Source organism: Erinaceus europaeus, chromosome 10 (assembly GCF_950295315.1).
Source record: "Erinaceus europaeus chromosome 10, mEriEur2.1, whole genome shotgun sequence".
Classification (NCBI taxonomy): Eukaryota; Metazoa; Chordata; class Mammalia; order Eulipotyphla; family Erinaceidae; genus Erinaceus; species Erinaceus europaeus.
The window spans coordinates 89612438-89621684 of record NC_080171.1 but is presented as its reverse complement, the minus strand read 5'-3'; positions in this window follow the sequence as shown (position 1 = coordinate 89621684).

Below are 9247 nucleotides of genomic sequence, written 5' to 3'. Positions count from 1 at the left end.
GTCCTTGTGCTTTGCACCACCTGCGCTTAACCCACTGCGCTACAGCCGGACTCCCTGCTTATTTTCTTTTAATAATTTCCCACTGATAAGTAATTTTATATTATGATATAATTATTGTATTTTTACACTCTGAGTATTTAATAATATTCTCTATAAATACATGCTTGCTTTTTGACTAAAAATATTAATTTAGGTGACTGCATGCTATATCCCTGAATGAAGATATTGTATCAATATTCTTAAATATTCCTCTACTGTTGTATGTCTATACTTTAGGATTTCTCTTATCATAAGTAATTATATAATGAGATGCTTTGTCCACCATACTGTCATTCTTATAGGAAGCAGCTTATAATAATTATGATGCATAATGAGTGCCATAATGCACTAGGGATTAAATGAGGAAGAGGCAGTTGTTTCTTTAAATACAGTGCAAGGGCCAGATTTCATTGAGACAAAGGTTAGGAGGTGATGAAAAAATCTGACATAAAAATATCTGGGATGTTGGCAGGTTGATCCATATCCCCAGCTTGTTTCTGTCTTTTCCTAGTTGGGTAGGGCTCTGGAGAGGTGAGATTTGGGGACACACTGGTGAGGTCCTCTGACCAGGAAAGTCAGGAAGGCATCATAGTAGGGCCTGCAACTTGGTGGCTGAAAGGCAGTTAAGATATAAAGCAGGAAAAATTGCTTAATAAACAGGAACCCACCCACAGACACATGAAGAAATGCTCCACTTCACTTACTATGACAGAAGTGCAAATTAAAACAAAGCTGAGATACCATCTCACATCTGAGAGAATGGCTTACATCAACAAACCAGGAAATGACAGGTGTTAGGTTGTGGAGAAAAGGGAACTCTGATTCACTGCTAGTGGAATGCAAATTGGTATAGCCCTTTTGGAAGACTGTATGGAGAGTCCTTAAATAAATAAAAATAAGAAGTACCTTATGATCTAGCAATACCACTTTTGGGCATTTGTCCAATAGACACTCAAGCACTAATTAGAAAGAACATATGCACCCCTATGTTCATAGCTTTATTATTTACAATAGACAAAGAGTGGAAGCAGCCTGTATGCCTATCATCAGATGACTGACTAAAGAAAGTATGGGACATATAATCCATGGAATACTACTCTGCCATCAAAAAGATGATATTGTGTCCTTTAGGACAAAATGGATGGAAGTGGAGGTAATTATGCTTAGGGAAATAAGAAAAAAAAGACAACTTTCCAGATGGTTTTGCTCAGATGTGGAATATAGAGACCTGATTTATATGAACTTGCCACAAACAAACAAACAAAACAAATTCAAACAAACTGTAAGACTTATAATAACTGTGGTGGTTTCCTTTGGGAGGTGGATGGGTGGGTGTACAGAACTTTGGTGGTGGGTGTGGTGTGGAACTATATATTGTAGTCTTACAATCTTGTAACAAACTATAAACAACAAATAAAAATTAAAAGAAAAAAAAAACAGGAACCCAAAGGTAGGAACAAGGCAAGTAAAATTAGGGGTCTTCCTGTGTCAAGAAGCTAAGAAGTCTACTTTAGGTATGTTCCAAGGGGCCCATTACTTTAGGAGTTGTTTCCTGAGCCTGACAGTCTACATGCTGGTGGACTAAAAATATTTTCTATGCCTATGTCCCGCAGAGAAACAATTACAGAAGTCAGAACTTCTACCTTCTGCACCCCATAAAGAATTTTGTTCCATATTCTCAAAGGGATAAAGAATAGGGAAGCTTTGAAAGGCTGGATGGTGGTGGACTTGATTAAGTACACAGTACTATGCACAGGATTCATGGAAGGATCTGGGTTTGAGGACTCAACTCTCCACCTGCAAGGGAACACTTCAAAAATGGTAAAGTAGGTTTGTTTTTTATTTATTTCACTTAACATGATATCATCAAGTTCCATCTAAGATGAGGTAAACAAGGTGAATTCACCATTTTTAATAACTTAGTAGTATTCCATTGTGTGTGTATAGTCACAATTTACTCAGTCACTAATCTGTTGTTGGACATATGGGTTGCTTCCAGATTTTGGCTATTACAAATTGTGCTGCTATAAACATAGGTATACACACATCTTTTTGGATGTGTGTGTTTCATTCCTTTGGATATATCTACAGGAGAGGAATTTTTTTTGAGAGTTTTTGAGACTGCTCTTCAGTAGTTGAAACTATTGACATATACACCAGCAGTACAAGAGATTTTTTTTGCCCCTACAACCTCTCCAGTATTTGTTACTGCTATCTTTTCTGACATATGACATTCTCACAAGAGTGAAGTGGAATCTCACTGTTGTCTGTGTTTGAATTTCTCTGACAATCAATGACTTGAAGTATTTTTTCATCTGTTTATTGGCCTTTTGATCTTTTCTATGGAGAATATTCTGGTCATATCCTCTCCCTACTTTTGGATGGGGTCATTTGTTTCCTGTTGCTGAGTTTGGTGAGCACTTTATATATTTTTGTTTTAGCTTCTTATCTGATATATAGCATGTAAAGATCTCTTCCCATTCTGTGGGAAGTCTCTTTGGGTGGTGGTTTCTTTTGCTGTGCTGGAGCTTTTTAATTTGATGTACTCCTATTGATTTATTTTTGATTTAGTCTTCTTTATGACTGCATTCATTTCACTGAAGAAGGATTCAAAATTTATATAGAATAGAGTTCTCGGGAGTCAGGCGGTAGTGCAGATGGTTAAGTGCAGGTGGCACAAAGCCCAAGGACCGGTGCAAGGATCCCGGTTGAGCCCCTGGCTCCCCAACTGCAGGGGAGTCGCTTCACAGGAGGTGAAGCAGGTCTGCAGGTGTCTTTTTCCCCCCTCTCTATCTTCCCCTCCTCTCTCCATTTCTCTCTGCCCTAACAATGGCATAACTACAACAACAATGAAAAAGGTCGACAAAAGTAAATGAAAAAATAAATAAAATAAAATAAAAAAGAATAGAGTTCTCCCAATACTTTTCTCTAAGTATTTGATAGTTTCTGGATTAACAATCAAGTCCTTGATCCATTTGGAATTTACTTTTGTGTTTGGTGGAATATAGTGGTTCAGTTTCATTCTCCTGCATCTTTTAACCCAATTTTTCTAACACCATTTGTTGAAGAGACCCCCCCCCCTTCTGCATTTAATAGTCTGGGCACCTTTATTAAAGATTAGATGTCCATAGGTGTGTGGGGCTTACTTCTGGGATCTCAATTATACTCCACTGGTCAGTATGTCTACTTATGTTCCAGTATCAAGCAGTTTTGATCACAACGACCCCATAATACAATTTGAGATTTGGGAGTGTGATGCCGCCAGTTCTATTCTTTCTTCCTCAGATATTTTTGGAATTGATAGGTCTTTTATGGTTCCAGATAAACATTTGTGGCTTTTGTTCTATTCTCCAAAAAAACATTGAGTGGGATCTTGATGGGAATTGCATGAAATTTGTATATGGCTCTGGGTAGCATATTCATTTTCATGATGTTAAGTTTTCCAACCATGAACATAGAATATATTTCCATTTCTTTTTTAAATTTTTACATTTTTTAATCTTTACTGATTGGATAGAGGCAGCCAGAAGTCAAGAGACAAAGAAGTGATAGAGAGGGAGAGAGACAGAAACCCCAAATCTTCACCTGCAATATTCTTGTCTTTAGGTTAGTTATCAGTCAACAATTTGTTATGCCTTATATCTTAACTCTTTTCAGCCACCAGTTTTAAGACCTTATCATGATGCCAACCTGAATTCCCTGGTCAGAGGACCCCACCAATGTGTCTTGGAGCCCCACTTTCCCAGATCCCTAGCCCACTACGGAGAGAGACCGGCTGGGATTATGGATCAACCTGTTGATGTCTATGTTCAGCGGGGAAGCAATTACAGAAACCAGACCTTTCACCTTCTGTAACCCATAATGATCCTGGGTCTATATTCCCAGAGGGACAAAAAATAGGAAAGCTTGCAAAGGAGAGGATTGGATATTGAGTTCTGTTGGTGGGAATTATATAGAATTGTACCCCTTTATCCTATGGTCTTGTCAGTACTTCTATTTTATGACTAACTAAATAAATAAGAAAAAAAGAATATCTTTCCACTTTTTTTCTATTTTTTAATATTTGTTTATTCCCTTTTGTTGCCCTTGTTGTTTTATTGTTGTAGTTATGGTTGATGTCACTGTTGTTGGATAAGACAGAGAGAAATGGGGAGAGGAGGGGAAAACAGAAGGGGAGAGAAAGACACCTGCAGAACTGCCTCACTGCTTGTGAAATGACTCCCCTGCAAGTGGGGAACTGGGACTTGAACCAGGATACTTATGCTGGTCCTTGTTCTTTGCGCCATGTGCACTTAACCCATTCTTTTTTTTTTTCTTAAATTTTGATATTTTTTGAAATCTTTATTTAGGGACTGGGTGGTGGCACACTTGGTTGAACACACATGTGACAATGCGCAAGGACCTGGGTTCCAGCCCCCAGTCCCCACCTGTAGGAGGAAAGCTTTAAGAGTGGTGAAGCAATGTTGCAGGTGTCTCTCTGCCTCTCCTTCTCTATCACCCTCTTCCCTCTCGATTTCTGGCAGTCTCTATCCAATAAATACAATAAACATAATAATTTTTTTAAAAGAAATCTTTATTTGTAATATGTGTGCTCAATGTTGTGCATCATCACCTGGGCCCACTTTCAAGGTTTTTTTTTGTCTTTATCTATTTCCTTGAATAGAAACACAAAATTTTCAGTATGCAAGACTTTCAATTCTTTGGTTAGGTTTATTCCTAGATATTTTATTGTTTTTGTTTCTATAGTAAAATCAATAGACTTATGGCTATGGAATTCCCTCTTAGCACTGCCTTAGCTGTGTTCTAAATATTTTGATAGCTCCTGTCTTCATTTTCATTAAATCCTCAAAACATTTTGATTTCCTCCTTAATTTCCTCTTTGACCCAGTAGTTGTAAAGTAGTCTACTATTGAGTTTTCATATTTTGGGACTTTTATTAATTTTTTGTTTGTTGTTAAATGTTAATTTAAATCCACTTTGGTTTGAGAAGTTGCTTGGGATGATTTTGATGCTCTTAAATTTGTTGATACTGCCTTTATGGACTAACATATGGTCTATCCTTGAGAATGACCCATGTGGACTTGAATAGAATATGTTTTCCAGTTTCTTGGGTGAATGACTGAATGTTCAATGGTTCTAGTTTGATCTATCTCTTAATTTAGCTCCCTCATTTCTTTATTAATTTTCTGCCTAGATTATGTATCAGTTTGAGAAAGTGGGGTGTTGAAATCCCATACTATTTCTCTGTTGCTGTTAAAATATTGCTGTAGCTCTTTCAGCAGATCTCTGATGTATTTAGATGGTCTCTCATTGGGTGCATAGAGGTTGATAATCATTAAGTTCTTTTGATTGACTGATCCTCTGAGTGTTAAATAATCTTCATCCTTATCGTTTCAAAGTTTTATTTAGTTACGGGTTTAGCAAGTCACATATGAGAATAGCTGTTTCTGCCTTTTTTGTGGTCCACTGGCTTGTATGGTGGTTTTCAATCCTTTTACTTTTAGTCTGTGCTTGTCTGGTAAATGGGATTCTTGCAGAGGACATATGGTTGGGTTGTGTTTTCTGATCCATCTTCCTACTTTGTATCTTTTAATCAGTGAAGTCAGGCCATTGACATTTATTGATACTATAGATTGAAGATATTTCAATGCCATTATTCTAATCTGTTAGAGTGTTCTGATAGATGATATGTTTATGGCAATGTGGTTTATAAGAGACCGTTCAGAACTACTTTCAGGGCATGGTTGGTGATAGTTGATTCCCTGAACTGTTTCTTGTCTGAGAAGGTTTTTATGCCTCCATCTAGTCTGAATGACAGTCTAGCAGGATACAGTAGTCTTGGTTGAAAGCCTTTCTCACTGAGAGTTTGATAGATATCTTGCCATTCTGTTCTGGCCTTTAGTGTTTGTGGAGAGATCTGCTGCTAATCTTATGAGATTTCCTCTATAAGTGACTGTTTTTCTCTTGCAGCCTTCAGAATCTTTTCTTTATCCTTTTACTTTATCCTTTTATCTTTTCTAATAGTTTTTATTTATCCTTTATTCTTTATAATGTGTCTTAGTGTATTTAAGTCTAGGTTAATTCTGTTTGGGACTCTCTAGGATTTTTGAACCTTTATGTCCTTTATTTTGTCAAGAGTGGAGAAATTCTCAGGTATTATGTCCTGTAGAATGCTTTTTCCCCCTCCCTCTTTTTCTTCCTCTGGTAAGCTAATAATGCGTATAGTACTTCTTTTGAAATTATCCCATATGTCAATGCCGTTGTTTTTAGTATCTCTTAATCTATTTTTGAGATCTCTTACTTCTTTCTTAGTTTCCTTTAATATGTCCTCAATCTTGCTAATTACGTTTTTTTTCTTTTGCCTCATTATTCTCTTCTCTCTCCCCTCTGTTGTTTTCTGTAGTTCAGCTATTTTGTTACCATGATCCAGTACTGTATTAGCTTGTTCTGCTAGTTATGCTTCTGGCTCAGCTATTTCAGATTTTAGCTCTCTAATTACTTTGAGATAATTAGTATTCTCTTTCAGAATCTTATTTGTTGTTTTCTAAATTTCTAACGATAATATTTTCAAACTTTTCCCTCACTCCTGTGACTAATACCTCAATTACTGTTTGAATGCTGCCCTCATTCTTATGGTCTTCTACTTTTGGAGGGCTTTTATCTAGGCTTTTTCCCTAGTTCATTTTTCCAATGTTTCCTCTTGGCTTTACCATTGTATATGGTTTGTTATGAGATCCCTCTCTCAGTACTTTGAATTCGCTAATCACACTTGTCTGGATTTATTTGTGTCTATGTAAGGTAGTAAGAGTTTGTTCACAGTTGTGGAAATTAAAAGTTGTTTAAATGCTATCTCAATCCCTAAAGTGAAGCACAGTGGTTGTTAATTCCTGTTATGTCCTTATGTTCTTCCCTGCAGGCTATTTGAGTCTTGAGGTTTTTTTTAACTGTAAGTAGATTTCATACCTTAATCACTCACTCCTGACCAAGAGATAAAACAGGGTGGGGAAGACATAGCATAATAGTTATGTAAAGAGACTCCAATTCCCTGAGGGTCCAAAGCCATGGGCCCAATTCAATGCTTTGCCAGTATTCAGAGCCAAACTGGACAGCAGCCCTGGGCCCTCTGAGTTTCTAAACAAGCCCTGTTTTCATTCCATGGGTTCTGAGGCAATTATTTACCATGTCTCCAATTCATCAGGAAAACAATTGGAAAAACTCCTACTATACAGTTCCACATCCAGACCACCAGAAGTGTAGAATTTCTCTTGAGTTGCCCAATCAGTTCTCTGTTGTTAAAATTTTTGGAAGGCTCTTGCCAGGTGGGTAACAGAGACGCAGAGACAACGGCTGGGCAGGGAAGCTGTATTTCTTTATTCAGGAACAACGATTCATAAACTAAGACAAACTAATCACCAAACAGAACTCTGCTGTCTCTTTGCGGCAGCACAAGCACTCTCTCTCTTACTCTGGAACTCAGGAACCCAGGAACTCTCCAACTCTGGAACTCTGGAACTCTCGTACTGGGGAACCCTCTGAAACTGTGGCACTCTCGAACTCAGGAACCCTCTCTCGGGGTTCCTTGGGGCGGGGCCCAGCGGGCCCGCGAAATTAACTGGACTGATCCAATTCTCTTGGCGGGGGAGGGCTAGAACAAACCAATGTAAAGCATATGACAGTTCTCTGGCCCCTAATATCAGCACAAAGCCTCCCCAGTGCTGTTTCAGCCTCCAAGGGACAGTAACAGTAGAGCCTTACAGATGCAGTTGGTGAGGCTTAGGTGGTCTACTCCTAGCTTTAGCAATTTTTTGTTGATAAAACTCAGACCAGAGATGGAGCCTCAAATAGCAAACTGTTATCAGCCATTCCTGAGTAGATATGGACTTTTAGCTCCAGGAATCTTTCCTCAAGCTCCTCTCTATCCATAAACCACATGTGTTTGCATTCACCCATGACTTGGTGGGTTCCCAAAGCAATCTTATTCTTGTCTTGGTGCATTCTCAGGTGATCCTTTTTGTCATTCCTAGTTGACCCCAAGTGTTTATCTTTCTTCCTCTCTATCTCCTCCTCCTTTATCAGTTTCTCTCCATCATATTCAATAAATTGGAAAAACTGGACACCAGGAGCAGTGGATCCATAGTGGTGCACTGAGCCCCAGCAAAAACCCTGGAGGCAAATGAATAAATAAAAAGAACAGGGAAAACTACAGTGGAGTGGATGGGAACTTGGTGGGGGGAACTGTAGGTATTGTTATATCAACTTACAATCTTGTTAATTATTATTAAATCACTAATAAAAAACCAAAAAGTTCATAAATGTGGGAGAAGATTCTTCCAGAAAGATTTTCATGGGCAGAATCTTTGAGGTGGAAGAACTTAAAATTGGAATAAAAAATCATTTGATACAATGGACTGGGGTCCTGAAGATGTTTTGTGGTATAATAGAAACAGGTTACCCATATTCTATATCTCAGGTTTTTAAACTGAAAGCACTAGATTATAGAAAGTGATCAAGTTAGTTTTAACATTGTCTTCAGTTTGTCTGCATCTTTAGACAGGTTTCTTCCTGAGTATAGGCTCAGATTTTTCTTTTTCTTAGATAATTTTTCCTTCAGAAAAATTACTGTCTTAAATTGTTTCTCTGTCCCTTTGAGGTAATAATCTTCTCTTAGACTCTTCCAGTTTTACAACTCAGAAATAGCTTTTTCAAGTACCTAGAAGCCATTCCTTTAAAATATAATTATCTAAGGTGATAGTGTCTCTAAAACTTCCTTTTTGTTGGAGGGTAGGGGCCTTACTTCTGTGGGTCACACTGTCTACATATCTCCCCAATCAGAAATTTTAAAAACAGAGATGACCTAATAGCTTGACCAATTCCTCCACTTAATCATTCTGCAGTTTTCCACCAACTTGTTCCAAATATTAGCTTCCCGCATTTGATTTCATCTGCATTTCTCTCTCCCCTTTTATAGTAGTTGTGAATACAGTCTACCTTTCTCTTTCTTTCTTTCTTTTTTTTTAACTCTGTTTTGTATACTTTTTTCTTGATAAGACTGTGTTCCAGCATTTTCCTAAGTGAATCCCTTGGATCTCCAGTCCTCTGAATTTGCTTGCAAGTGTTCAACTTATAAGTGGCAATATGTATCAATTTATCAAGTCCTTTTCCCATAATCTCATAGCTATACAGACCAAAACTCTAGGAGGGATTCCCC